Source organism: Archocentrus centrarchus, chromosome 5, assembly GCF_007364275.1.
Source record: "Archocentrus centrarchus isolate MPI-CPG fArcCen1 chromosome 5, fArcCen1, whole genome shotgun sequence".
Taxonomy (NCBI): domain Eukaryota; kingdom Metazoa; phylum Chordata; class Actinopteri; order Cichliformes; family Cichlidae; genus Archocentrus; species Archocentrus centrarchus.
The window spans coordinates 33,149,947-33,168,498 of NC_044350.1; positions in this window are offsets into that span (position 1 = coordinate 33,149,947).

The following is an 18,552-nucleotide window of genomic DNA, read 5'->3' on the forward strand; positions in this document are numbered from 1 at the left end:
AAACACAGATCATTTGTCCCTTTCGATGCAGCGCTTGTTTTCTGTGTGGAGGTGACAGTTGTGTCTCTGTGTCCCGTAACAGACTGCTGACCTGCCGGGGGGGGTGCACCCTGCCTTTCACCTTATGATGCCTTATGTGGGGTTGCCAGATAAAATCCAGTGGATTACAAAATTCATTAGGAAAAGGGAAAACATGAAAAAAAGCAAGATCCATTGAGCTGATAATAAAGAAGAAGAATATTAATTGTAAGAAAACAAGAAGAAGAAGATGTGAAGGAAATGTAGGAAAAAGTGAATTTCATCTGTGAGCTCATCCAAAAAAAATCAAGGGGTAGGCCTCACCATCAAATATTAACAGTCATATTTAATATTTAATGATGGAATCAAAAAGGCTTCACACACACACACACACACACACACACACACACACACACACACACACGCACTCTCTCAGACCCATGCACTCTCTTCCAGTGCATGTGCTCAGTTTCCACAATTTCAAGGTTACAGACATAATTCTTCCTTACAGCTGAATTTTTTTTGAAGACATCAGAAAAAAAATTATTCAAATGATTCAGGTCATATTATTAAAACCTGGCGAGCAGAGCTGCGCTCAGGTGGTTGAGCTTCAACTGTAAATCACACCCAACAATGTTTATGCTGCCAAAGACGGCAGGATCAGTCTAAACTTCCGGTTTTCAGCGATTCCAGCCTTGCTTTTATAATCTGCTACTGTTACAGTCCTTTTAAAAATTATTCATGTATTATTATTATTATTATTATTTGATTTACATATCACTGCTACTGAGTTACACCAGCCTGTAATTTAACTCGGAGAAAAAAAGCATTGCTGAATTTTCTGATCTGGTGTCACTGCCTGCCATCTTAGCTGTGTGTGTATGCACAAACTCATATAGCAGGCTTTCGGGATGTGAAGAGTAACCTACGCTCAGGAGAGTTGTCATCTGCAAAGATTCCATCCTCACCAGAAATTGGTGCCTAATCTCATCAGAAAGCTGATGGCAAGAAGCATATCGCAGAGCTGCATACAGAGCTGGAAAGAGTGGGAAATGTAAGGAGGAGGGTATATGAAATGGAGATTAAAAAATTACACCTTGCAATAAACAGCTTTTACACCTTTTCCCACAAATCTGCATTCTCTCCAAAATGATTAAAATTTGGAGACTGCTGCCATGGGAAAACAAAGGCACAACTGGCATATAATGAGGAGACTTTTTTTTGAGTGAACAAAATAGTACTGTGATTAGAAAAAAAAAGTTTTGATTTTGTTTCGAATGTCCAAACCTTTAGCACACATGCAGCTGCTTTTTTCAGCAGTGAAATGTGATTTATGTTATAATCCCTAGGAATTCAATTATGGGCAGCCACTTTGAGCAAAAATAATTTGTCCCTGTGTGAAGAAGCAGACTTACTTTGAATTTGGATTATGTACCCACGCACAAGAAAAACAGGGAGAAGCAGCACATTGAATGATGTGATGTCGAAGTTTGTAGGCTAAATGTAGTGTTGCAGGCTTGGAGGACATTGCCGGGCAAATTCTGAAACCACAACTTCCTGTGAGGTGCTGTTTATATACCGCACACCGGGCGCCCCACGGGTTTAGACTTCTACTTAAATAACAGCATGATTCCCCCATTGGTCAATACATAACAGGGACATAAAAATGAGTCATATAATAGAGTGGATACATGAAGGAGACACTGACATACCATAAAGTTTCCAAACCTGACCCTGAAGGTGTGCTGTGGTTTCTGCACCAAGATGTTAGCAACAGATCCTTTAAGTCCTGTAAGTTGTGAGGTGGGGCCTCCAAGGATCGGACTTGTTTGTCCACCACATCCCACAGATGGGAATTTGGAGACCAAATTAACACCTCAAGCTCACTCAGACCATTCCTGGGTGCATTATCCTGCTGAAAGAGGCCACAGTGATCAGGGAATACCGTTTCCATGAAAGGGTGTATATGGTCTGCAACAGTGCTTAGATAGGTGGTACGTATCAAAGTAACATCCACATGGATGGCAGGAACCAAGGTTCCTAGCAGAACATTGCCCAAAGCATCACACTGCCTCCACCAGCTTGCCTTCTTCCCATAGTGCATCCTGGTGCCAGGTGTTCCCAGCTAAGCGATGCACAGGCACCCGGCCATCCACGTGATGTAAAAGTTAATGTGTCACGGGTTCACCGCTGTTCCTTCCTTGGACCACTTTTATAGATACTGACCCACTGCATACCAGGAACACCACACAAAAGCTGCAGTCTTGAAGCTGCTCTGACTCAGTCTCATCTAACCATCACAACGTGGTGCTTGTCAAACTCGCTCAAATCCTTACACTTCCCCATTTTTCCTGCTTCTAACACATCAACACTGAGGACAAAAAGTTCACTTGCCCCCTAATATATCCCACGCCATGATGAAGAGATGATCAGTGTTAACCACCTGTGGCCATAATGTTATGCTCGATTGTTGTATAGTTTGTTTTTTTTTTATTGTCAGGCTTTAACTTTTATCTGCAGCTGTTAACAGCTTTCAGACGTGTCCCTGAGCCTTTGCACTGATTTCTATTAGATGTCTGTTATCAGTGCAGACATTTAGTAAAGCAGCCCAAAGGGTCACATTCATTGTTTTCCAACCTTGTCCCTGGTGCAGCGATTTCTCCAGAATCTTTGAAAAGTTAATGATTTTAACTACTGATGTTGAAATCTCCACAAACAAACGCACAATGCTTTTTACTTTGTTAATAACTGTGTGGGCAAACAGTCCAATAAAAATCACACTTCTCTGATGCCCACGTTCCAACCTTTTTGTGACGTGTTACTAGCATCAAATTTGCGTATATTCTTTATAAAAATTTCAATTTTAGCATTTTATTTGTCTCTTTGCTATTTTTCTTATTTTGACATAAGCTTTAAAATGATTTCCCAAACATTCTGGTTTTATTTACATCTTTTCAGAGCTCCAGCAGGGCTGTATTATAGCAGTGTTTAAAGAGAGACACAAGTTCAAATGTTTACAGAGAAAACAGAGAAAAATATGGATACAAAGAATATCAGAGATGAAGCTCCCTTCCTTGCACTCCTGCCATCTTTACTCATTCACCTTTGCCTTACTCTTTGCTAATCTTACTTTTCTTTCTCAGCTCTGAAACGAGATGCTTTCTATGACTTTTTCTTTCCCTCTATAATCCTTTATTTCTTCTTTTGCTCTTTTTTGCTTTCTTTTTGGAGTGTGTTTTTCCTCTTATTTGACTTATGTTCCTGCTTTGTTGATAACAGGTACTGATATATTCACAGAGATATATTCTTCAGCCTTCCTGCACTGCCTTTTCTTGCCATTTCTTCTCTAGCCTGCTATTCTCTTCCTCCCTTTTCTTTAAACTTTTCCCCTCTTCTCTCAGCCCATCATCTCCCACTGACTCTCCTTTTTCATTCCCTTCCTGATTTTGTTTAGTTCCAATTCTCCCTTCCTTTTTTCCTCCCACATCCTCCCATTTTCTCTTATCCCAATCCATCCCTTTTCCTCCAGAGATTTTCTGCCACAGGAGACGACAGGAGCTAATCCCAAAAAGCGAGAGAGAAGCAGCAGGCCTCCTCCTCAAAACAGGCACACACCCACAAACCTCACAGCATCTCTTTTTTCTTCCTGTTTTATTACTTCTTTCTCATTAAATATACAAATAACAAAATGCTCAGAAATAGAAATATACAGCACATGCTCCTTTAAATGCTTTAAAGTTTTGAAAAGCTGTTTTAGTGTAGACCCATGTTTTTGACAGAGCCACTCCTCGAGAGCATCACAATGAGATGAATGGTCGGCAGAGGAACCTCAAGCCAAGAGCTATAATGGGTATTTTAATAAACAGATAACACTATTTAATTCTAGCTGCTTCTTCATCTTAACTAGCTGATGATCCCTTTTTCTATTTTATCTGCAGTAGCCTAGTCAGCAAATCTGACTGTTTCTGTTACAGAAATATCAGCAGCAGACAAAAGACAGCAAAAAACACTTTCTGGACTGCCTTTCATTTCATGTTGTAATAAATCCATAAAAATAAATATTTAGAGTCTAATTAAAAAGAGGATGGTTGCCTCAGGAGATGGTAATAAAGAAAAATGGCTGTCAGAAGAGATTATGACTGATTACATATGAAGGTTTTTAAAGGACCCTTTGGTGTCACAAACTGGTTTAATGTGCTGAAGAGCTTTATTCTAACCAAAAACACAATATTTATTTAAACCTAACCAATTACTGTAGTTCTTACGCCAAAATCTGACCAAGTCATTTTCTGCTTCCTAAACCTTCCCATTACATTACACCAGTACATTTATTTACACGAACCTGCAGCAACCAAGCAGCTGAATTCAAACAATTGTCATTAATAGGAAAGGACTGAAACAAGCCTACCACGAGCTCTTATTAAGTGATTTCCTGCTTTATTTGGTTTTTCTTAGTTTGTTTACACTGTTGCTAGTTTCACTTCTTCTCTTTATTAGTTTTCCTCCTTTATGATTGCCCCACCCCCATTAAGTAAATGGTAAATGGACTAGCTCTTATATAGCGCTTTTCTACTCAGTATGAGCACTCAAAGTGCTTACACAACCTGTTTACATTCACCCATGCACTCCCATTCATACAAGCACTTCCATGTTTACTAAGCTAAGTGCTTTTAATTAGCTAACACTCACACACATTCATACTCCAACGGGACGGTAGGAGAGCAGCTTGGGGTTAAGTATCTTGCTCAAGGATACATTGGCATGTAGCCAGGAATCAAACCGCTGACCTTCCGATCAGTAGGTGACCTGCTCTACCTACTGAGCTACAGCCACCCACCAAGTGTCACCTGTTTCCCATCATCTGTCTCCTCAGTTTATATGTGCCTCCAGTGGTTCACTCATCACTTGTCAGATTGCACAGTAGAGTCATCCAGGCCTTTCTTATATCCCCAGTCTTTGTGTTTTCCTGTGCTTTCATTTGCATGTGGCAAACACAAAGGTCACATTTTTGTTTTTTAAAGTGGATCATTCGACACCTAATATTGTACTAATATAATAATACAGATAGTGCTTCAAGGCATTCCCCGGGAGGAGAAAATGTTGGAAATGGGGAGGATGTAAAGGATAGAGGAGAAAAGAAACAGGTAGGATGAGGAAAGCAGATCAGACAAGAAAACAGAGGACAGAAAGAAAAGCAAATGAGTAAAGAGAGGATTATAAAAGTAGAGATCAGGTAGAAGAGGAAATAATTAGAGAAAGACAGAGGTAGAAACAGAGACAGGGTGAAAAGCAGAAGAGCGAAGGATGAGACAAGCAGAGAGAAGCTTGGAGGGAGATGTGATCAGGTAAAAAAGGAGTAGTAATGGAGAGCAGGAGAATAGAACAAATAGGATTAGACAAAAAATGGGAGAAATAGGCAGAGATGAGATTTGGGAGGAGAAAAGAAGCAGGAAACAGAGAAAAACTAAGGAGAAATGAAAAGGGGGTAGGCATGAGAAGAAGTAGAGGCGATACAGGAGGACTGGAGGAGAGTGTATAGCAAATACAATGGATTTGGATGGCAGAGTTAGAGACCTCCAAATCCCCTAAAGAAAACAAAACACAGTGAGGCTGAGAAAGACAGAGCCCTGCATGAGGGGAGATAGAGGTAAACCACAGTGGATTCCACTCACAGCCAGAACCAGCCTGCATTTTCTGCACTCTTTCTGGCCCCCAAACCAACAACATATCCAATATTGCTTCCAAAAGCACACACCATGCATCCACTGTCCTATCCAAATTCCAAAGGCATGTAATTATAAGAGTTAAATTGGGAGCAGGAACTGTTGCACGTTGTACAGGCAGGCACTTATTTCAAAATGCCAAATTGCCTCATGCTGTAAAGCTGCAAAACAGATTTTTGCAGAGCTCATTTCCATTACTGCTTGTGAAATCCAAGAAGACAAACATATTGAGTATATTTCAGCTTATAATTCAACGTTATTATGAGCTTAAAGATAATTTTGGTTTATTTCAGTTTGGCACAACACGTAAGCATGGCTACTGTGTCAATATGGGTTGTGCTTTGCACTTACTGCTTTAAATATAAATGAAAAGACTCCATAAAATAACATATGCAAGCAGGAGAAGCCTCTGACAGCATCCCAAACATTGATTTATTGATTTGAGAATAGTCACTACATGCTAACTGAAAAGAGGTCTAATGTTACATGTGGGTCAACCTCCATACAGTTTAGATGTAGGTCTGTGGAACATGCAGGTCTGTGTTAGAGAAGTTTTAGTAGAAAACAAGTGCCTCCATGTTTCAGCATTTCCAGATGCCTGTGTTTATTACTATAGCATGAAATTACAGGCACTGTGAGAGTCAGTCTTATCTATCTATCTATCTATCTATCTATCTATCTATCTATCATTTGCATACCATCCTTAAAAAAGTGTTCGATCTAGAGGTGGAAATATGTTCATGCTCTACACAGACACACACATGCATGAGCACTCAATAATACACACTTGGCTTACGACAAATCTCATGCATATGAAGGAGTGTTGTATGAGCAGCTCTGTGGGAAAATGTTAGCTCCTTATGCCCATGTTTCATTCTGATCCCCCAGAGAGCAAAAACAACTGATGGCCAATACACACATGTGCCCCCCCACCCCCACCCCCAGGGATAGAGAGAGAGAGAGCAAGAGTGAGAGGGAGAGAGCGAGAGAGGCAGCTACAACAACAGACAGAACAGTGTACAATCCTTAAGTCAACCCAGTGGCTCATTTTTGCTTTAACCATTAAGAAGTCAGATACACGTATACATGTGTACACACATGCAAGAGAGGTTTGCTGTAAAATCCATGGCACTAAAGCCCAGGCACCATTATCAAGAAGTCTTGGTGTCTTGATGCTCCAGCACCCATCATCCTTTACTTCAGTTAAAGACGGTAAGAAAAGAAGGTAGGGCACCAGAAAAAAAAAAATATCTAAAGCATCATATGGCAATGTGAGGGACGAGTCTGGGGTTCCGTATGAAGCACTGTGCTGGCAGTTTAATTCAGCTCAGTTTTATTTATATTGCATCAATCTAAAACAACAGTAACCAGGTGCTTTATACTGTACAGTAAACAACCGATAATTCTGTTTAGACAAAACCATCCTGAAAATTTGTTGCAAATAAATAAATATTTTATATATATATATATATATATATATATATATATATATATATACACACACACACACACTAGTGGTGTGCGATACTGCAAGATTTGGTATCGATCTGATACCAATTCCAATACTTTTTAATAATTATGAATGAATGATGAATGATACTTTTATTGATCCCACAATGGGTAAATTATAGTTAACAGAAAACCCATCCAAGAAAAGACAAAACAACCAGACAAACATAGGGATGCTGTGGAGGCAAGCAAGCTCCCCCCCTCGGCTAGCAGTTCATGATAATGTTCATGATAAGGTGGAATAGACAGCCTTGGTCGCCTGGATACCAGTTAATACAGGTCACAAGAACAGGACAAGCAGGGGCGTAGAGCATCTGTTTACATAACATCCTGGAGAGAATTGAGATATGGCTATCCAAGGCTGGTCAGGGAGCCAAATTTCAGATACTACAATTGTTTTGGTACAGGCTGTCATAACTGATTAATTTGCTGACAGCCTTACAGTCTTTCTGGTACCTCTCAATGGCGAAAAATCCAATCATCCGAATTTTCTTGGTTCTACCTGAATTTTCTGATGAATTTTCATGAAGTTTAAGTGTTTTGTGATTTTTTTTCTTCTTTTGATCATTAATTAGTTAAAAACCAGGATATAATTGGGCAAAGTTTATAGGTAAATAGAAAATACTTCATCAAAATAAAAGTTTTTGTTTTGAAACATTAGAACAGTAACAAACAATTTTCTCCATACATTGTGATGTCTGGATTTTTTTCTTAAATAAACTGTACAAAATTATCACTCAATAACAAATTATTATTTTTTTTCAGGTAGAGTGTTCAGAAAGTATAATACAAAAATTTTAATAAAAAATTTCCCTTCATTCACTAATGTTCTGGATTTTTTCTTAAATAAACAAGCCGTACAAAATTATCACTCCACAACTTTATAAAACATTTACACTTCTGGCCCCGCCCCCTCCTTCCGGCTCACAATTTGATGTCAAAAATATAAGACAATTTTTTGACATTTCGCTAACTCCTCTTAATTGGAGGGGAAAGCGAATTATCTTATATTTTTTACATCAAATTGCGGGCTGGAAATAGGGGGTGTGGCTGGACGTGGCCCGCAGGCCAGGAGTTTGACACCGCTGACAAATTCCTTTTTTTCCAAGTGAAATATGTTACGTGTCATGTGACGGTATAACTTAAAAACACTGCGGGGAGGGGAGGAGCAAAGTGTGCCTGCTCTGTGCTCTGACAGGGGCAGCATTTAGACACAGTCAGCTCGCAACTTTGATGAAACCACAGCACTGCATACAGGAGAGAAACTGAAGCTGAAGTATCGATCTCATTACACTGGTATTGATCAATATCAATACCAATGCTGGTAATGATATTATCAATATTTGGATCAATCCGCCCACCACTAATACACACAGATTCTTTGCCATCTAACATCTAGACTCAGAGTTTCAGCATCCACAAGGAGCAACTGCTATCACAACTCGAGATTGACGAGGTACAGCACAAATGCTACAACAAAGGGGGAGCCAGGATGTCAGTTCGGGGGGGGGGCATCATCATCATCGCCACACTCTGAGACTGGGAACTGAGTCCCAGAAATAACTGGTATGTTGTTGAATGCAAGAGCAGCTGACCTGAAAGAAAGATCATGGTTTAGCTGGAAACCTGGAGCCTCCCTCATCCTTGTCTGTTTGGTTCTCTTGTGTTTCACTGAGGTATGTTTTGTCCGTTCAGGTAGAAAAAAAGATACTAGCTGACTAAAATGTAGGTTAATCTTTCAAAGCAGGCTGCTGAAGGTCAGATACAACAAAAAAAAAGGGCTAATGATGTATCAGAAGAATACCAGGTGACAGATGGCTCACCTGTAGCTGGTGCAGCCCATGATGCACTGAGTGTTTCTTTTTCTTCACCTCTTTTCATACTGTTTATACCCAACTCTGCATTTAATCATTAGTTATTATTAATCTCTGTCTCTCTCCCCTCAGCCCCAACCGGTCACAGCAGATGACCCCCCCTCCCTGAGCCTGGTTCTCCTGGAGGTTTCTTCCTGTTAAAGGGAGTTTTTCCTTCTCACTGTCACCAAGTGCTGCTCATAGGGGGTCGGTTTGACTGTTGGGTTTTCTCTGTAATTATTGTAGGGTCTTTACCTACAATATAAAGTGCCTTGAGGCGACTGTTTGTTGTGATTTGGTGCTATATAAATAAAATTGTCTTGAATTGAAAAATTATATGTCAGTTAGCTTCCCGTTTCATCTACAGGAGCAGGATACCTGTCAATACATTCTTGAAGCCCATAAAATACAATAAAATAAAGGTCCCAGGTTTGAATGCATGTCTTTGGCTCTTCCTGAGTCCAGAAAAGAGCTGTGTTCACTAATGTTACTAATGTTGATGTAAACTCCTGCAGAAAGCATATATTTATCCCATCTGCAGAGTGTGTTTCGTCACACCCAGTATTCTGTATATTTTCATATCACTGAGGTATCATGTCTACATTTCTTTAGTATTACTTCTTAACGTGCTACAGCAACTGAAACTTGTTGACTGGCCAAACTCAGACACATGAGCTTCTCCACGGAAACATCAGTGGTCTTTGTTCCTGTTATTACTACAAAGTTCTGCTAACACATTTTTCACGTTACACAAACTCAGATAGATACACATAACACATATTCAGTCTGAAAGAGGAATAAATCACTAGCATATTTTACCAGTTAGTCCCATAAGTTAAACGTCATAGTTTAATTTACTGTATGATCTACAAACAAGACTCATCATCGCTAATTGTTTGTAAATTGCATTTTTTTCCCTTGTGTTTCTGTCAGTTTCAGAATTTAACTTGATTAAATGACAACCTGGACAAGTTGGATTTTGTGCAAAAAAATTTACTATCATATGGAAAATTTTCCTGAAACATTTCTGTGTTGTGCATATATTAGAATCAAATCAGTATCCAGTCCAATTATGAATTATACCAAAACAATGGAAACCACACAGGACAGAAAACATAACCTTACACATAATGTGACTTCTTTTGTCTTTCAAGACTGTCTTGTGTTCATGTTAGAATATCTCAGACCATTGCCACTTGGCACACTACTTAATCTCAGTAAGCAGATGTGCCAGAACCATCTGATTCAAGGCTTCAGGCACTGGCTCGCTTGTTGCCTCCCAGAAAAACCATCTTTGGTGCCAGTGTTTCTTTTTCTTTTTTTTTTTTTTGTCTTAAAACTCACTTTTATTGTTAATGTTACTTGTTGAAAGCTGACAAAAAGATCTCCATGGTGACTGGAAACTTGAATGCTCTTTGGATCAGGAACTGAACCAAGTTATTTCTTACCTCCATCACAACTTATCTGTCCTTGATGATTCAGAAATACAAAGGCGCTTCGGTGTTCTACTGGAGCAATGTGGCAATGTTGCAGCATCCCTGGTAATTGTCAATAATGTCCCAGGCAAATGTAAAGCAAGCAAACTATTAAAAATAATAGACCAAGAGAGCAGTCAATCTATAAATTGCAACAATAAATCTAAAAACCAGTGTAGTAGCAAAACATAATTACAAAGACATACCATTTTTTTGCCTTAACCCCTCTTGTACGTTAGGTACAATGTAGCCTACTGCACACATGAGAAAAACAGGGCCTTCTGTGGTTTGCAGTCGTTTTTGGAGTTCATACATGAAGAGACACCAAGAAAACTTGAACTTGCAAACTCAAGTTGTATGCAAGATAGATTCTGCATAAGCACACAGTCATGCCTCTTTGCTCTGTCTTCACAGAACTCTTACTGTAAGCCTTTAAAAACAGAATGTGATGAGACCTCATTAACATTAACAACTTGACTCAAATATAAACATATCAACAGATTTTCAGTTACGTTAATTACCTAATCAGCAGTCACTGCAGACCAGGAAATACAATGCAGGCATGACATATAGACGTTGTATGAATCCACTAAAAGTCTATACAAGATACAAAAAATGTACAAAAATGCAAAAAAATAGCAAAAAATCCACCATTTGCTAAAATGGCAAAAATAGTGCAAACAAATAAGAGCCAGATTTAGAAAATCTGTGCAGCTGCATGCAATGTTCCATTTATAAATGAAATCCTACCTAAAATTGCATAAAAGGTCAACCTCATGAAAAAAAAGAGACCAATGATCAATGCTTCTTCGAGTCAGGTTGTCCTCTGTGGTGCATCCGTCTCACAGCGTCGGCATTTAGTTAAAATGACAGGTGTGCCTAAATTCTAAATGGCCTACTCTACAACAACATGACTGCAGAATATTAGTTATATTTCTAGAAAAAAAAATGTTGCAGCAACCATGTTTCCTAGGCAATCTTTAAAATGTGCCTATTTTTCCAATGCTGCGCTTTGTTGCCTCAATTATGCTGCATGGAGAACAAAGCAGTCATCATGTTAACAGAGACCACATCCCGGGTAGTCCACAGAGTCAATATTAATGTATCTAATGAGAAAAAACAAACAAACAAACAGATGTTTTATGTACTTTTAATTTTAAGCTCAAGCAAACACACACAAATAATTGAAATTGGACATTTGACATTTGATATGCACATTACGCTGAAATGTATTTGAAAGCAAGTCCCAAATACATAATTCCCATGCAGGACCATCATGTTCAGTCACAGTTTGATGAGGTTGCAGCACTAAAAAAACACACACACACACACACACACAAAAAGGTGGGTTTTTTTTTGTTTTGTTTTGTTTTGTTTTGGGGTTTTTTTTACAAATTTTCCCAAATGCAGAAAACTTGTTGATTTTTTGCAATAGTGAAAAGTCCCAACTGCAGCAGCGATTATTTGGCTATGATTTATATGCACTCTGCACGGCCCCTCAGCTGTATGTTCTGCCTGCCATCAGAACCCCCAGCCCATACATACTTAATGACCCTGATGCTGTTTCCTATTATTTTGTTTCACATTCATACTTCACCAGCTTATAAATAGTATAATTCCACATAGGCTCATGTTCCAAGTTCTAAATTTCCTAAATTGTGTCAAGACACATTTTTTAATAGAAAGATTGTGTTGTTGTTATGTAGCTTTACAAAGACTAATGCTTGGTTAAATCCAATACAGTGTCATGGAAGTTCATGAAATAGAAATTCATTTCTGATATCGTTAGCCTAACAGCATAATGGCCTAAGTCATATTTTGGCCAAAATTGAGATATCTATCTAAATGAATCTACACTGTTAGCAGAGTAGAATTAGGTAGGTATCTCAAAATATGCCAAAATATGACTTAGGCAATTATGCTATTAGGCTAACGATATATTATGGCACAAGTGTTCAAAACGTTGTTCTAATGCCAAAAGTATTTAAATGCAGAGACAGGTGTTGATAATAACTTATTGTTTCACCAGATAAAAAGATTTGCCCCCTTGGTCAGTTGATCCTGGTGTCAGGCCTGTGGCGAGTTCTGACCTCATCACCCTGCAAGCTGAACAGGTTTTAAAAGCAGCACTAAAATGTTGGGAATGAGACAGCAACAAGACACAAACACATTTTGTTTAAAGATAGCAAATGATTCCGGCTTGCAGTAACCTAAACCACAAAGATGCATTTCAGTAAACACACACGGCCTGATTGGCTGATGTATAGTTAACTGCATTTCCTCATTGTGTTGGTAGATCATGTAATCTGTGTTATCTTCTTCACAACTTAAAAAAAATCTGAAGAAATTTTACATCCTTTTACATTTGCTTTAAACCAAATCCTCTAATATAGAAATTGGATATATTATGGGCTGCTGTGTTGCCAGGGAAACAAAAGGATTAGCTAAATAGTGTCTGACTATTTAGCTAAACTATTTAGACTAATAGTCTCTCTAATCAATGCAGAAGACAAAAACAGCTGTCAGAATATACAAGTGATGAAGGCCACGAGGTGCCTGGGTTTAGAGGTGTGTGTTTTTTGTGTCCGTGTATCAAGTGACACCAAAACTTTACTGTAGCTCAAACAAAGTTCATGAAATTCTGACTGCGGGTCAAACAGGTCAAACTTTGACCTGATTTAATCTAAAGGCATACGAATAACACAAATGGTAAATGGACCGGTACTTTTGACACAACTGAGCACTCAAAGTGTTTTACAAACCTCACTGACACAATCATACAAGTGCTTTTTTGAGGCCTTTCTAACATTCACACAATTCCAGTGGATCTATCAGGGGCAAATTAGGGTTCAGTATCTTTCCCAAGGACATGCAGACTGGAGCAGCCTGGGACTCAATCACTGACCTTCTGACTAGTTGTCATGAAGCTGGCTGACCTCCTTCTGTCCCTCACTCTGGTTTGAGGTTCTGTGACATGTGTTTCTCTGAGTTTGTTAATGCTGCGATGAGGGAAACTGGTTTTTGTTCCAGAAAGTTAACTTCACCTCTGAGTCTGTTACCATAACCATGATAATTGATTCTGTAAACTAAACCTGAGTCTTTCCCCCCTGCTGCACCTGAACCAGCTGACTGACACTCAGATTTTGAAGTTAAAGTCCACATTCCATAGGAGCACATTATACTGAACACGTGTGCAGCTTTGCAAACATGAAATCCCAGTTAGACATCAGTTTCTTGTTATATTCAATCAGTCGTTACTGACGGTGATCAGTGAACATTGTGGATTTATTAAGAGCTCAAAATAAAATCTTCGATCTGTGACTCCGCTGACAGTAGAGCAGCTGCCAGGTTGTCCATTAGCTCCCTGAAACATGAACCACACATTAATCCCAGCAATCACTGTTTGTAACCTGAGACAGAGTGCCAGGGTGAATCCTCGTATCGGAGCTCCATTGATCAAGGCTTTCTTTTCTCGTGTATGTGCTGAACTGAACAAACTCAGATGACTGGACAGACTGATCAGCAGTTAGTGGAACTGAAAACAGAGTTGGCCATCTCAGAGTTGATAATCTGAGTTTGTTGCTTTCTGGATCAGGGTCCTGATTTCTCCACCACTGAGAATGTTTTGATATTGTAGCAGCCATTTGATAGTGGAAGTTCTTGAAAGTTGTTTTGTATTGGAGAAAATAAAACTAGACTTATGAATTTGTAAAAATAACTGAAAAGTACTAACAAATATCAGCTGTTTAACATCTCTTCCTTTACTGGCACTGCACTAATTCTGTTAAAACTACTACAGCAAAAACACTGACTTAGCCAATACTAATTAAAAAAAAATTTAATTTCCCTGTCATCGTTTCTTCTAGCCAAAACTTAATAATCGCATGCACCTAACCAATATTGCCAGCCACTAGAAATCCCAACGAAGCATGTGCAGCACTGCTTAAAAGTGTTTCTGTTTCAGCTTCTGGGTGCACGCGAGGCCGTGGCAATCATAAGCTCAATGAGGAGGACAGCAGATATTTTAAAGACATCCTGATGCCTGATGAGCGACCAGGAGATGGCAAACCCAGAGAGTCAGCCAGCCTGAGTGGAGGTCCACCAGACTAAACCACATAAACTAGCTCAACAACTCCTGCAGGATGGTACACAGCAGGGTGTCCAGTGATGTGGCAGCCCCCCCGAGGAGATAAGGTCCTTTATGAGAGAGACTTAATGTTAATACAGTTTGTTTTGGCTACAACTGACAATTATTATTATTATTCTTATCAAATAAGTTATTGTTTTCATAATTTTCTTGATTAATTTAGTTGTTGGTGCATAAATAAGGAAATGGAGAAAAGTGTCTGCCACAGTTTCTGGATGAAGGTGATGTCCTCAGAAGCTCAGTTTTGTCTGGCCAACAGTCCAAAACGAAGATGCTGAGTTTACTGTTCAGTTAAGATGCCAAAGTTACACATTTTCATTCTGGAGCTGAAACCAGCGGCATTGTTGGCATTTTCTTCTCTGAAAATGAAATGAAAATCACTGAAATCTTTAAATATTCAGAATAGTTTCAGATTCATTTTCTGTCAATCATAATTGTATGAACTACAGAGCAGCAACTGTCACTCAATACATTTCAAACTAGTTAAAACTAGAATTCTTGTTTTATTCTGAATTATTTAATGTGTTTTCATGCTCATACAGCCTGTTTTTGAGGCAGAACTATTTTTCATTCAGTATATGCACACATATCCCAGCTTACCTATATGTAGGCAAGACTTGTAAAGACTCCTAACAAGCATACGCATACCCACGTACAAACAGATTAAATCCGGGAGTTTCAGATTTTAGCCTGTCCAAAAGGGCTTTTGCTGCTCAACATAAGAGAGACGCAAAAATAAATTTGGGATTTTTTTCCTGATACTGTAGAATAAAATTTAATATAAAAGATTTCAAATCATGCATTGCAGTAATGTTGTAAATGACACCGAATGCCTGTTGTGTGCATATGTAAGAATATCAAATATTCAATATGCAAAATGATATGTCAGATCTTGATACTGAATCCATTAAAGATAAAGTTAATATGCAAAGAGATTCTAGACAAGATCATCAGCAGATTTTAGGATATAACATGTATATTTCACAGATGGCCACCCGAAGTTGGGATTTTTCAGGGTCCAATCTTTTCCGTTTGCAGAGATATGCAAAGAAATCTGATATAAGATCTTTGGTGGATCAAAAAATTAGGATATTACCCGCATATTTAACAGGTGAGTATCCGAAGTTTTGATCTTTCAGGGTCCAATCTTGTCCGTTTAGGGAAAAATCTCCAAAACGTATCTGTCAAAGATCCGGTGCATGTCCTTTGTTATATTGTCCGTTTTTGTGATGGATAGAGAGGTATCACTGCCTCGGCTCGCACCGTATTTTAAGGCTTTTATTCCAGTGTCTACTACAAGCATGATTGACACAATCATACAAGTGCTTTTTTTGAGGCCTAAGAGGCCTTTCTAACATTCACACAATTCCAATGGATGCATCAGGGGCAACTTGGGGTTCAGTATTTTGTCCAAGGATACTCTGACATGCAGACAGGAGGAGCCAGGGATTGAATCACTGACCTTCTGATCAGTTGTCATGAAGCTGGCTGACCTCCTTCTCTCCCTCACTCTGGTTTGCCATTCTGAGGTGTGTGTTTCTAACCAATTCTTGTGTTGTTGAGGCTGGTCTTCCTCCGACACTCATTTGCCAAACAGCTGGGCTGATTCCTGCAGCTGTTGGAAGTTTTGGATGATCAGCAGGTTCTTTACAAGCTGGAGTTAGAAACGCACTTGAAGCCGGATTGTTAACTAACACAGTTAGTGAGATTGGCTCTGGACCCTTGGGAGTATTCAGATTGGACCACTGCGAGCTGCAGCTGCCACGACCTTTGGCTCTAATCGTCATTATTTGTGTTGCCATACGCTGTAAATAAACACACTGAACGCTGATCGTAACGAATCTGCATCTTGAGTCCACCAGATCCCTTCGACGACTGCAGCTGGTCCAAAACCCTGCAGCACGGTTACTAACCGGCACTTGTAAGCGGGATCACATATCCGCCATATTAGCATCAATACACTGGTTGGCAGTCAGTTTTCAAATTGACTTCAAGGTTTTATCACTTGTTTTTAAGGCATTGCACGGGTTAGCACCTTCTTACCTCTCTGATCTTTTAAGTTTGCACATTCCTCACTGAGGTCTGCTGAACAAATGCTCCAAAGTGTCCCGAGGTCCAAATCAAAGCACAGAAGAGATCAGGCCTTTGCAGTTGTTGTTCCAAAACTGTGGAACAAACTGCTGCTTCACATCTGGACCGCTCCATCTTTTAAAACCTGTTTGAAAACCCATTTTTATTCTCTGGCTTTTAAATCAGACTGAATCCTGGGTACATTATTGGTGTTGTTTTCACTCTCAGGTTGTTACTATTTTATGTTTCCTGTCTTAACAGTCATTTTATCTTATATTTTATGTTATTTGATTATTTTAGATGTACAGCACTTTGGTCAGCTGCTATTGTTTTTAAATGTGCACTAGAAATAAACTTGACTTAACATTTGCAAGCCACAACCCCAACTTAAGGAAATAATTTACATCAAATAACAATGTAAAGCATTACCTTAAACTATTAAGCATGCAATCACAGTATTTTATGATTTTGGTGTGTCCTTCTCATGCAGGTTCAAGTAAGAACAGCCCCTGTCCCGTGCCCCAGTGATAACTAAGTTGTGTGCCATTTAACAGTATAAAGTATGATGAAAGCAGATGAAAGTGCATAGACATGTTTCGCTAAATGTGACATAGGCAGTTTTATGATATTAACAAATTGCTGCAGAAATGGTCTTTGTCTTATGATTGCTGACACTGGTTGCCAATGTGGATTCAACAATGGAGACTATTTGGAATTAATGTGAATTGGTGATGATGTGATTGGTTGAGGAAAAAAGTGTTGGACTCTTGGAGAAGTAGAATGACTCGTCTGGTGGGTATTTTAGTTTGGTAAATTATGAAAGTGCCAATCAAACAAACAAACAAAAAAACTGGCACGCTGGAAAGAAAAAATAATGGAAGAGCAAAAATTTTGTGTAGAAGAGGAACCCAGAGCCTACAAGCTAATAAATAAATATAATGACATGTTTCTGTCTGTACACACTAGTAGTCCATAAACATCACAAAAAATGAGTAAAACACACCAAAACATAACTTTTATTGGAAAAGCCACACAAGTGCTGACACTATACAAAGAACATAAAAACAAATGCTTATTAGTTTTGTTGAGCTAAAAATAAATGACAAAAAATATAAAACAGCCAATTAAAACACTGCAGGCAGGCTGCTTTTGCAGAGCAGAGCAAAAATTACAGTGTTTTCATGTCTACCCTCAAGAGACGATCCTGATTATGTCCCTAAACTGTTATAAAAAAAGCACCATACAACCCTGTTACATTTCAAAAAACAGCAGCATTGAGCGGCTGCTGCTGCTGCTGCAGTGTGGAATATTAATGAAAACCACTGTTTTCACTGCTGGGTGAGGCAGCTGTACACACTTCCAAAATCCATGATTCCACAATCTCGGACAGTGAGATCACGACATGATTCCAAAATCATGGAGTCCCAAAAAAGGTTAAAAAGATTAGCAGGCAAGTCAAAAATATAAGAGTATACATCATAAATATTATGTGTGATATTGCTGTTATTTAAAAAGAGTGAAAAATCTATAAAGCTACATCATCTAAAATCTAAAACAACATGAAACAATGTTGTGAAGGTGTAAGCTGAACATTTACTTTGGTTTTCTAATCATTTCCTGGATTATACATAGACAAAGATTCCTGTCTATGAATGTAACAGTAACCAGAAATTCTACTTTTTTGGTTAATGTTCTTACGTAATATTATAATAAGTAATTTGCCCTTGTGCAGTTTTTTCTGGGACCAATTGTGTGAT